Source organism: Eubalaena glacialis, chromosome X, assembly GCF_028564815.1.
Source record: "Eubalaena glacialis isolate mEubGla1 chromosome X, mEubGla1.1.hap2.+ XY, whole genome shotgun sequence".
In the NCBI taxonomy this organism is placed as follows: Eukaryota; Metazoa; Chordata; class Mammalia; order Artiodactyla; family Balaenidae; genus Eubalaena; species Eubalaena glacialis.
Window position 1 is genome coordinate 92,653,438 of NC_083736.1, and position 12,109 is coordinate 92,665,546.

Sequence of the window (12,109 nt, forward strand, 5' to 3'; positions counted from 1 at the left end):
TGCTATGTAGTATTTTTTTTCAAATCTGACAGTTTTCTGTTCATAATTGATTTCCTCTGTAATTTCTATTATTTAAAAATTTATTTAATTATTAAAAATATTAGTAGTTTCTTTCAGATCTCATGTTCTTGTGTTTATACTATTTTTTGTGACTGCTGACTCTCCTGAAGATATATCATTGTTGTGTGTGTTTTGTAATTTTTTGTTTGTTTTGAGCTCATCTTTAGCAGGGATATTTTTCTTATAGAAATCTCATGGGAATTGAGTGTTGCTTCTTCCACATGGCCTAGGGGTAACTTTGGCCAGGCATTTAGCTCTATGTTTTTTGTTTTGTTTTGTTTTTAATTTTGGTGATTCCCTAACCTTGTTTAAAGTGTAAATTCAGTCTCTAATCCTGTGTTTAGTTCATTCTGTGGTTTTAGTTTCTCAGAGCATCGCACCCGGAATATTAGGTAAAGCAAGTATTTTTGCATTCTCTCTTGGTCAGTGGGAAGAATTTTCTAAGTCTCCATTTCACTGAGTTTACAATCCTTCAAGATTTATAGTTTTGTGCTGTGGAATCAGATCCAACCTCTCAGCTCTCAGAGTTAATGCTTAATTTTCTGACCATACATGATGTAAAACCCAAGAACTTAATGTTAGAGCCTCTGAGTTTGATTACTCAGATCAATGGCTATCCTCATTCCACTAGAGCAAGTTCATGAGATTACCATTTTGGTTTTAATTTTTCTCTTTGCTTCTAGCACCTGATGATTTTCCTTAACTCCTTTTGGCTTCAGCTACATATTTCAGTTGATACATTCTATTCTTTTGCTATATCAAGACTATCTAGGTATTTTTACCTGATAAAGTTTCCAATTAGCTGAGTCTACTATGCTAGAATCATAAGAAATAAAATTTTAAAACAAAGGTTTTATGGCCAGTAAATATATTTTAAAAGTGTTCAAGTCAACATCACATTGAAATACCATTGCATGCCACCTGAATAACTAAAATAAAAAGAAATACCAAATGTTGTCAAGGATACTAATAACTGATATCCTGATATATTATTGCTGGTAAGAGAATATATTGGTATAGTCAAGTACTTAAAAAAAGTTTTGACAATATCTACTAAGATGGATATATGCATACACTCTGAGTCATCAATTTCACTCCAAGATATATAGCCAACAGAAATCCATCCTTACATTCACCAAAAGGCATGTACCAATATTTATTTATCCATTCTACTGTTAATGGAAATTTGTGTAAGTCCTAGTTTTAGGTTATTATGAGTTATCTGCTATGGATAAATCATGGGAATCATTTAATCTAAAACCCTCATTTTAAAGTTGTAGATGTTTAAGGAACCTCCATACTGTTCCCCTGGGCATATAACCAGAGAAAACCATAATTCAAAAAGATACATGCACTCCAATGTTCATTGCCGCACTATTTACAATAGTCAGGACATGGAAGCAATCCAAATGTCCATCAATATAGGAATGAATAAAGAAGATGTGGTACATATATACAATGGAATACTGCTCAGCCATAAAAGGGAACAAATAGTGCCATTTGCAGGAACATGGATGGACCTAGAGACTGTCATACAGAGTGAAGTAAGTCAGAAAGAGAAAAACAAATATCATATGATATCACTTACATGTGGAATCTAGAAAAATGGTACAGGTGAACTTATTTGCAAGGCAGAAATAGAGACACAGATGTAGAGAGCAAACTTATGGATACCAAGGGGGGAAGGGAGGGTGGGATGAATTGGGAGAGTGGGATTGACATATACACTACTATGTATAAAATAGGTAACCAATGAGAGCCTACTGTATAGCATAAGGAATCCTACTCAATGCTTTGTGGTAACCTAATTGGGATTGACATATATACACTACTATGTATAAAATAGGTAACTAATGAGAACCTACTGTATACCACAGGGAACCCTACTCAATGCTCTGTGGTGATCTAAATGGGAAGTAAATCTAAAAAATAGGGGATATATGTATACATATAACTGATTCACTTTGCTGTACAGTAGCAACTCACACAACTTTATAAAGCAGCTATACTCCAATAAAAATTAAAAAGAAATAAAGTTGTAGAAATTCAAGTCTATAGAGGTTAGCTGATTTACACAAGTCAGTTAGTTACAGCTGTGGAAATAAAAGCCAGGCTCTTTGACTTCTAATTCAGTACCATTTCAAATAAGCATATTTTAATATTGCCTAATACAAAAAGAGTATGTGTATGTATTTTTTGAATTAATGAAATGAGGGAATGTTTTATCCCCTTTGAGTTAACTGATATTTTAATATCAAATGTTGACAAAATTTACCTATTGTTGTGGTTTAAGAGGGTCCTATATGTAACAGTTATCTCCCTGCCCAAACTGTAAACTCAATTAAGAGATAGCCAAGGAGTGAAAATGAGGGAAATCAAAATATAGTCCCTATTACTGATTAAGCTGATAGTGCAGACTGTGGCTTATATAAATTTGCTTTTCCTTCAAGAGTAGGCCTTTTAACACTTAAGGCATGGGGTAGTAGGGCAGAAAGCTTGCTCTTTGAGAGCAGATTTTTTTCACAAGGAAGTAAACCCAGAATGGGGTTCTTGAATTCTCTAAATGGGATGAATGTAGGTCCTTCAACACCTCAGAATTTGTATTACCAACTTTATAATGTACTACATTTCATTAAGAATACAGATTCTCCATAGCTGAGGCTCTGTGGTATCAGAGGGGAGAGAGCAATGACCAAGAAAAAATAATTTTGGTTTAAACTCTTCCAGGGTGCCAGCAAGTCAGAATGCCTGGATGCCAGTTTATCAGAGTCCATGACCAGTGAAGCTCAAAACACTGAGGAGAAATTTCCCACAGAGGTAAGTTTGGACTTTACCAGGAAAAGAATATTCATATCAGTATATTGTTTACTCTCTGAATGTAAACAATATAATTTACTCAATGTAAACAAGGTATTTGTGACCTCTGGCAAAGTTTATATATTTGAAATGGTGACAGCTCCAGTTAACAAGCCTAATTTTAACTCCGTATTCCCTTTTGTAGATTTCAGACTTCTTTATTTCCATTTTTGCTTTGGTCCCACATTTCTGGTACTCCAGTGCTACACTGAGGGTGGTCTTAACCTAGTGACATAGCCTTCACTACTCCTCAGAACCAGCATTTTCAGTCCTATGCCACAGTAGTTTCTCCCACTGTATCATGTTAAGGAAGTACCTAGTCTTGTGAAATATTTATCTTAAAGAAAAGTTCATGCTTATCCCAATATTTATTGCTGTTGGAGTATCAGCATCTGCAGATTTCTAAAGTGGAGCTGATTTTGACACTTCTGAAGTTTATCCCCTAAGGGAACTAGTATTGTATAGTAACCCCCTCATGTACTCCTTAAGTCAATGTTTTTCCTCTGCCTTTGAATCTTCCAAGATACAAGTAGTGTTTATATCTGCTATTTCCTTTTTTTTTTTTCCTTTCAGGGTTAGAATATGTTTCTTTATGCCTTTCAAGAAGACTCAGTTTAACATGCTTCTTTAGTTTAGTGCCTTTTCATCTCTGTAGGGTTGGTACTGTTTACTGGATTTGGATGCTTTCTTTCTTTTTGTTTTCCATTTGATTTCTGACTCAGACATTTTTTTTGCTAACATATTCTAGATTTCATCTTGTGGGGTCTCACATAGTGAGAGATATGAAATCAATAAAAGTTAAGCCTGTCAAAACTATCATCTCTTCAAACAAATCACGTTCACCTTCACCTTCTAGAGTTGGATAATAGTACTCAAGAGATATTCTCCCATTAGACCAATGTCTAACCTGAGTCTGAACTTGACCTATCGTCCTGTCTCACTCCCCTTTAACATGTCTCATTTTTGATGTACATTTCTTTTAAGTCCTAATTCATTAAATTTCTCAGACTTGTTCCCTTAGGGCACAGGTTATAACTAAATTCCCACCTGAAATAAATGTGCTACCTTGCAACTCAATAATTCCTTTATACTATATTACACTCTTCTTTCTACCTTTCTCCCATCAAATCTGTCCAGATTTTCTGTAATCATTTAGTATAGCTGTCCTTAATTATAAATTGTGTTCCCCAATTGTTCTTTTTTCCCCCTGGATTCTTTATCTGAAATTGTCCAATAATCCCCTGGATCCTGGCCCCTACTGGGGAATTATATCTGGTTGTTGTCTTAGAGCTTTCATCTTTTTCTCTGTTAGACTTCATTGGGCTAAAATTTCCTCCCAATCTGTACAACTCCTTTACATTTTGTAACTGAAGATAGCTAATGAGAAATCGTCTTCATCAAATAAGCACTGCATTAGATAATCACTAAGATATAGAACAATAACTTGAAAGTCAAGAAACACATGTTCTACTCCTACACCTTCTACTTGACCATACACAAGTTAACTTAGATTTTTAAAGTTTCAATTTCCTCAGTATAAAGGTAAGGATGGACTTATTTATAATGATACAAGTAATATGCACTAGGTCAGTGATTCTCAATGGGGAAGAGAAAGCACAACTCCTTAGTTAGGGAAATGATTTGTTTTTTCTAATAACAGGATAGATTAAATAGACTACAAATTCCACCCTGTGCAAATAAGTAGAAAACTGGAATAGCCTTGGAGTCAGTTACAAAAAATAAAAGTTAAAGGTCTTCCCACAATAAAAACCCCAGGGCCAGATATCTTCATGAGCAAGTTCTATCAAACATTAAACAAATAATTATAATATTAGATAAGCTCTTCCAAAATGGAATAAGAGAGAATATTCCACAAGAAATTTTATAATCTAGAAGAAACTTTATATCAAAGAAAAGATAGTATGAAAAGCCCATTTAATCATTAACATAGATGGAAAAACCTTAGAATATTAGCCAAACAAAACCAACAATGTAATAAAGATAGTATATAATGACCATGTTAGATTTATTCACAGAATAAAAAGTTGGTTTAATGTTAGAAAAATCTATTAATCAAGATATCAAGATATTAATACATTCTAATACATTACAAGATTAAAGGAGAAAATACCATGAATATGTCAATAAATGAGGAAAAAATGATAAAATTCAACAACTGATCATAAGAAAATATTTTCAGGGTAGGAATAGAAGGGAATATCTTTAACTGATAAAAAATATCTATAACAAGCAAACCTAGAACAAAAAATGGTGAAACATTATTCCCTTTATTATCAAGATCAAAACAAGAAGTTCTAATATTAAAATTTCTACTCAATATTTTACTGCAAGTCCTAGCCAGTGCACAAAACGTTAAACAAACAAAAACCCCGCTAAAATATATAGATTAGAAAGGAAAAAACAAATCATCATCATTTGCAATATATTTGATTGCTTACATGAAAAGTAGCAAAATCTACAAATTGTCAATATTAATAAAATTATCAGTTATTATACATAAATATGAATAATTACATTTATATATATTATCAACTGCTATAAAATGTTATCTTTAAAGCTATCTATCACTGTAATAATAAAATTAATAAAATAATAATAATGGAGTATTTAGAAATAAATATAATAAAATTATACTCTAAAAATTCATGTGGTAATGATTCTTTATTAAAAATTGTTTAAAATATTAATTAATAGAGACATACATCATATTCATACATAGGAAAGCTCGACTTAATAAAGATGTAAATTCTTTCAAAATTGATCCGTGACTTCAATGTGGTTTATTAATGAAAATTCACAGTGATCCTATAATTTATATGGAAGAACACAGAACCCAGGATAGCTAAGTCAACTTTAAAGAAGAAATAAGTTGGATGACAATGACATATCATTAATCATTATAAATCTACTGTAATGTACAGGGTGCAGTTACAGTCCAATACATAATTGGAAAGGGTACACTGTTCAAAAACATATGCATGCATGGATATAAGGAAGCTTTATATGACAAATCTGGCTCTACATATTAGGGGGAAAAGCATTTTTCAAAATTGAGTCACCACTCAATTACATTAAACAAATTTTGAGGGTCATAAACAAACAAAAAAATATGGAAAAAGTTACCATTGGAGGAAATTGAGTAAAGTGTACATGAAATCTATCCATATTAAATTTTAAAACTACATGTGAATCTGTCATCTCGACAAAATATTTATTAAAAATAGAAGATAAAATAGTAGAGTTAATTACATGTATGTTAAGTAATGTTTAATAAAAAATATTAGTGCCTCTGTTTGTATAAATGTGGATTACTGCTGGACCACAATACAAAATTCACTACTCACTATGAGCCCTTGTCAAAAAATAAACTGCTGTATTTTAAGTAAGTTTTCTGGGACAAGTGATAAATCATATTGGAAACATAAATAAAATAGAAATATATTTCACATCATATACAAAATTAATTCCAGATACATTAAGAACTTAAATATAAAGCCAAAACTATTGAACTTTAAAAAGAAGTATAGGAGAATTTAAAAACAAGAACAAAAAAATCCCACAAAATCTGTAAAGAAAATGACTGATAATTTCAATTAAAAATAAAACTTTCATTCACTAAAAAATTAACAAAAAGGAAAAGATAAAGGAACAACAAACTGGAAGATTTATTTGTAAATCATATGATTAGTAATTATTAGATATCATATATATAATATAATAAATATATATTAGAATCATATATAATTTATACAGTAATAATATATATTATGTACATATAATCATAATTTATATGTATTTATATATATTATCATATGATTTATATGTATTACTATAGTAAGTAATCTTTCAAATCAATAAGAACAGGCAAACAACAAAACAGAAAATTGGGAAACAGATGAACAGAATTTTCAGAGAAGAAAAAACAATAACAGCATGGATGAATGTTATAAGATAAAGTTTAGCAAAAGAAGCTAACCATAAAATAATATAAACTGCACATTTTCATTGTATAAAGTTCAAATACAGACAAACTACATAACATTTTATTAGGGACAGAGACACATGTAAACGTGTCAAAACTATATAGAAAAGAAGAAAACTATAAGCATAAAATTCAGGATAGTGATTTCCTTGAATTCAAAAGAAAGAGATGTGATTAAGCATGAATGTATAGGAGGCTTCAATCGTTTTTAATTTTCTTTATCTGACTGAGTGGTTTTTATCTTAACAATATTTTTTAATTAATTTTTAAAATTTTTATTGAAACATAGTTGATTTACAATGTTGTGTTAGTTTCAGGCATATTGTAAAGTGATTCAGTTATATATATATATATATATATATATATATATATATATATATTTATACGTGTACATACACATATATATACATACATATATATATTTCTTTTTTTACATTATTTTTCTTTATAGGTTATTACAAGATATTGAGTATAGTTCCCTGTGCTATACAGTAGATGCTTGTTGGTTATATATTTTATATATAGTAATGTGTATATTTTAATCCCAAACTCCTAATTTACTCATTTCCACCCCTCTCTTTTGGTAACCATAAATTTGTTTTCTATGTCTGTGAGTCTATCTCTGTTTTGTAAATAAGTTCATTTGTATTCTTTTTTTAGATTCCACATATAAGAGATATCATATGATATTTGTCTTTCTCTGCCTGACTTACTTCACTTATTATGTCCATCCATGTTGCTGCAAATAACATTATTCCATTCTGTATTTTGGCTGAGTAATATTCCATTGTGTGTATATATACATACATATAAAAATATAAATATAAATATATATATATACACACACACACACACATATATACCTTATCTTCTTTATCCATTCCTCTGTTGATGGACACTTAGGTTGTTTCCACGTCTTGGCTATTGTAAATAGTGCTGCTATGAACACTGGGATGCGTGTATCTTTCCTTTTGTTTTTCTTTTTTATGTTGTTGCTACCTATTTATTGTCTGACTCTCCCACTTGACTATAAGCTCCTTAAGTGCAGTGTTTATGTCTGTTTCATTCACCACTATATACTTAGCACTTGGCATATGATAGGTACTCAATAAACATGTGCTGAATTAATGAATTTTTTTTTTATTTAATTTTATTTGGAGTACAGTTGCTTTACAATGTTGTGTTCTTTTCTGCAGTACAGCAAAGTGAGTTAGCCATATGTATATATATATATCCCCTCTTCTTCTGACTTCATTTCCATTTAGGTCACCACAGAGCACTGAATAAGGTTCCCAGTGCTATACAGTAGGCTCTCATTAGTTATCTATTTTATACATAGTATTGTATAGATGTCAACCCCAATCTCCCAATTCATCACACCCCGCCTTCCCACCTTGGTATACATACACACATTCTCTACGTCTGTGTCTCCATTTCTGCTTTGCAAATAAGTTCATCTCTATCATTTTTCTAGACTCCACAAATAAGTGATATTATACAATATTTGTTTTTCTCTTTCTGACTTACTTCACTCTGTATGACAGTCTCTAGGTCCATCCATGTCTCTGCAAATGGCACAATATCATTCCTTTTTATGGCTGAGTAATATTCTGTTGTATATATACCACATTTTCTTTATCCATTCCTCTGCTGATGGACATTTAGGTTGCTTCCATGTCCTGGCTATTGTAAATAGTGCTGCTATGAACATTGCGGTGCATGTATTTTTTCAAATTATGTTTTTCTCCAGATATATGCCCAGGAGAGGGATTGTAGGATCATATGGTAGTTCTATGGTTTTTAAGGAACCTCCATACTGTTCTCCATAGTGGCTGTACTAACTTACATTGCCACCAAAAGTATAGGTGGATTCCTTTTTCTCCACACCCTCTTCAGCATTTATTATTTGTAAACTTTTTGATGACTGCCATTCTGACCTGTTTGAGGTGATACCTCATTATAGTATTGATTTGCATTTCTCTAATAATTAGCAATGTTGAGCATCTTTTCATGTGTCTTTTGGCCATCTGTATGTTTTCTTTGGAGAAAAATCTTTTTAGATCCCCTGCCCATTTTTTAATTGGGTTTTTAATTGTTTTTTGATATTGAGCTGTATGAGCTGTTTGTATATTTTGAAGATTAATCCCTGTGAGTCTCATCATTTGCAAATATTTTCTTCCGTTCTATAGGTTGTCTGTTTGTTTTGTTTATGTTTTCCTTTGCATTGCAAAAGCATTTAAGTTTAATTAGGTCCCATTTGTTAATTTTCATTTTTATTTCCATTACCCTAGTAGATGGATCCCAATGATGTTGCTGCTATTTATGTCAAAAAGTGTTCTATGTTTTCTTCCAGGAGTTTTATAGTGTCTGGTCTTACATTAAGGTCTTTAACCCATTTTGAGTTTATTTTTGTGTATGCTGTTAGAGAATGTTCTAAATTTATTCTTTTACATGTAGCTGTCCAGTTTTCCCAGCACCACTTAGACTGTCTCTTCTCCATTATATAGTCTTGCCTCCTTTGTCATAGATTAATTGACCATAGGTGCATGGGGTTATTTCTGGGTGTTCTATCCTGTTACATTGATCTATATTTCTGTATTTGTTCCAGTACCATACTGCTTTGATGACTGTAGCTTTGTAGTATAGTCTGAAGTCAGGAAGCCTGATTCCTCCAGCTCTGTTTTTCTTTCTCTAGATTGCTTTGGCTATTCGGGGTCTTTTGTGTCTCCATGCAAATTCTAAGATTTTTTTGTTCTAGTTCTGTGAAAAATGCCATTGGTAGTTTGATAGGGATTGTATTGAATCTGTGTATTGCCTTGGGTAGTATAGTCATTTTCACAATATTGATACTTCCAATCCAAGAACATGGTAAATCTTTCCATTTGTTTGTGTCATTTTTGATTTCTTTCTTCAGTGTCATAGTTTTCAGAGGACAGGTCTTTTGCCTCTTTAGGTAGGTTTATTCCTAGGTATTTTATTTTTTTGATGCAATGGTAACTGTGATTATTTCCTTAATTTCTCTTTCTGATCTTTTGTTGTGAGTGTATAGGAATGCAAAAGATTTCTGTGTATTAATTTTGTATCCTGCAACTTCACTGAATTCATTGATGAGCTCTAGTAATTTTGTGGTAGCATCTTTAGGATTTTCTATGTATAGTATCATGTCATCTGCAAACAGTGGCAGTTTATCTTCTTCTTCTCCAATTTAAATTCCTTTTATTTCTTTTTCTTCTCTGATTGCTGTGGCTAAGACTTCCAAAACTATGTTGAATAATAGTGGTGAGAGTGGGCAACCTTGTCTTGTTCATGATCTTAGAGGAAATGGTTTCAGTTTTCCACCATTGAGAACGATGTTGGCTGTGGGTTTGTCATATATGGCTTTTGTTATGTTGAGGTAGGTTCCCTGTATGCCTACTTTCTGGAGAGTTTTTATCATAAACGGGTGTTGAATTTTGTCAAAAACTTTTTCTGTGTCTATTGATATACACTGATTGATTTGCGGATATTGAAAAATCCTTGCATCCCTTGGATATATCCCACATGATCATGGTGTATGATCTTTTTAATGTATTGTTGTATTCAGTTTGCTAGTATTTTGTTGAGGATTTTTGCGTGTATGTTCATCAGTGACTTTGGCCTGCAATTTTCTTTTTTTGTGGTATCATTGTCTGGTTTGGTAACAGGATGATGGTGGCCTCGTAGAATGAGGTTGAAAATGTTCCTTCCCCTGCGATTTTTTGGAATAATTTCAGAAGGGTAGGTCTTAACTCTTCTCTAAATGTTTGATAGAATTCACCTGTGTAGACCTCTGGTCCTGGAGTTTTGTTGTTGTTGTTGGAAGATTTTAATCACAGATTCAGTACTTGTGATTGGTCTAATCATATTTTCTATTTCTTCCTTGTTCAGTCTTGGGAGATTGTACCTTTCTAAGAATTTGTCCATTTCTTCTAGGTTGTCCATTTTGTTGGTGTATATTTGCTTGTAGTAATCTCTTATGATCCTTTGTATTTCTGGGTTGTTGGTTGTAATTGCTCCTTTTTCATTTCTAATTTTATTGATTTGGGGCCTCTCCCTTTTTTTTTCTTGATGAGTCTGGCTAAAGGTTTATCAATTTTGTTTATCTTTTCCAAGAACCAGCCTTTAGTTTTGTTGATCTTTTTTTATTTCTTTAGTCTCTATTTCATTTATTTTTGTCCGGATCTTTATGATTTCTTTCCTTCTACTAACTTTGGGTTTTGTTTGTTCTTCTTTCTTTAGTTGCTGTAGGTGTAATGTTAGGTTGTTTAATTGATATTTTTCTTGTTTCCTGATGGAAGGTTTTATCACCATAAACTTTCTTCATAGAACTGCTTTCATGGCATCCCATAGGTTGTGGATCATCGTTTTTTTCATTTTCGTTTGTCTCTAGGTAGTTTTTCATATCTTCTTTGACTTCTTCAGTGATCCATTGGTTGCTTAGTAGTTTATTGTTTAGCCTCCAAGTGTTTGTGTTTTTTTGGCAGTTTTATTCTTGTAGTTGATTTCTAATCTCATAGCTTTTTTTTTGTCAGAAAAGATGCTTGATACAGTTTCAATTTTCTTAAATTTACCGAAGCTTGCTTTGTGGCCCATCATGTAATGTATCCTGGAGAATGTTCCATGTGCACTTTAAAAGAATGTTTACTTTGCTGCTTTAGGATGGAATTCTCTATAAATATAGATTAAGTCCTTTGGGTCTAATGTGTCATTTAAGGCCTGTGTTTCCTTATTAATTTTCTATCTGGATGATCTGTCCATTGATGTAAGTGGGGTGTTAAATTTTCCCACTATTATTGTGTTACTGTCAATTTCTCATTTTAGGTCTGTTAGTATTTGCCTTATACTGAGGTGCTCCTATGTTGGGTGCATGTGTATTTACAATTGTTATGTCTTCTTCTCAGATTGATCCCTTGATCGTTATGTAGTATCCTTCTTTGTCTCTTGTAGCAGTCTTTATTTTAAAGTCTATTTTGTCTGATATCAGTATTGCTACTCCAGCTTTCTTTTGATTTCCATTTGCATGGAATATCTTTTCCCATTCCCGTACTTTCAGTCTTTAAGTGATTCTAGATCTGAAGTGTGTCTCTTGTAGATAGCATATAAATGGGTCCTGTTCTTGTATCCATTTAGCCAGCCTATGTCTTTTGGTTGAAGCATTTAATCCATTTACAT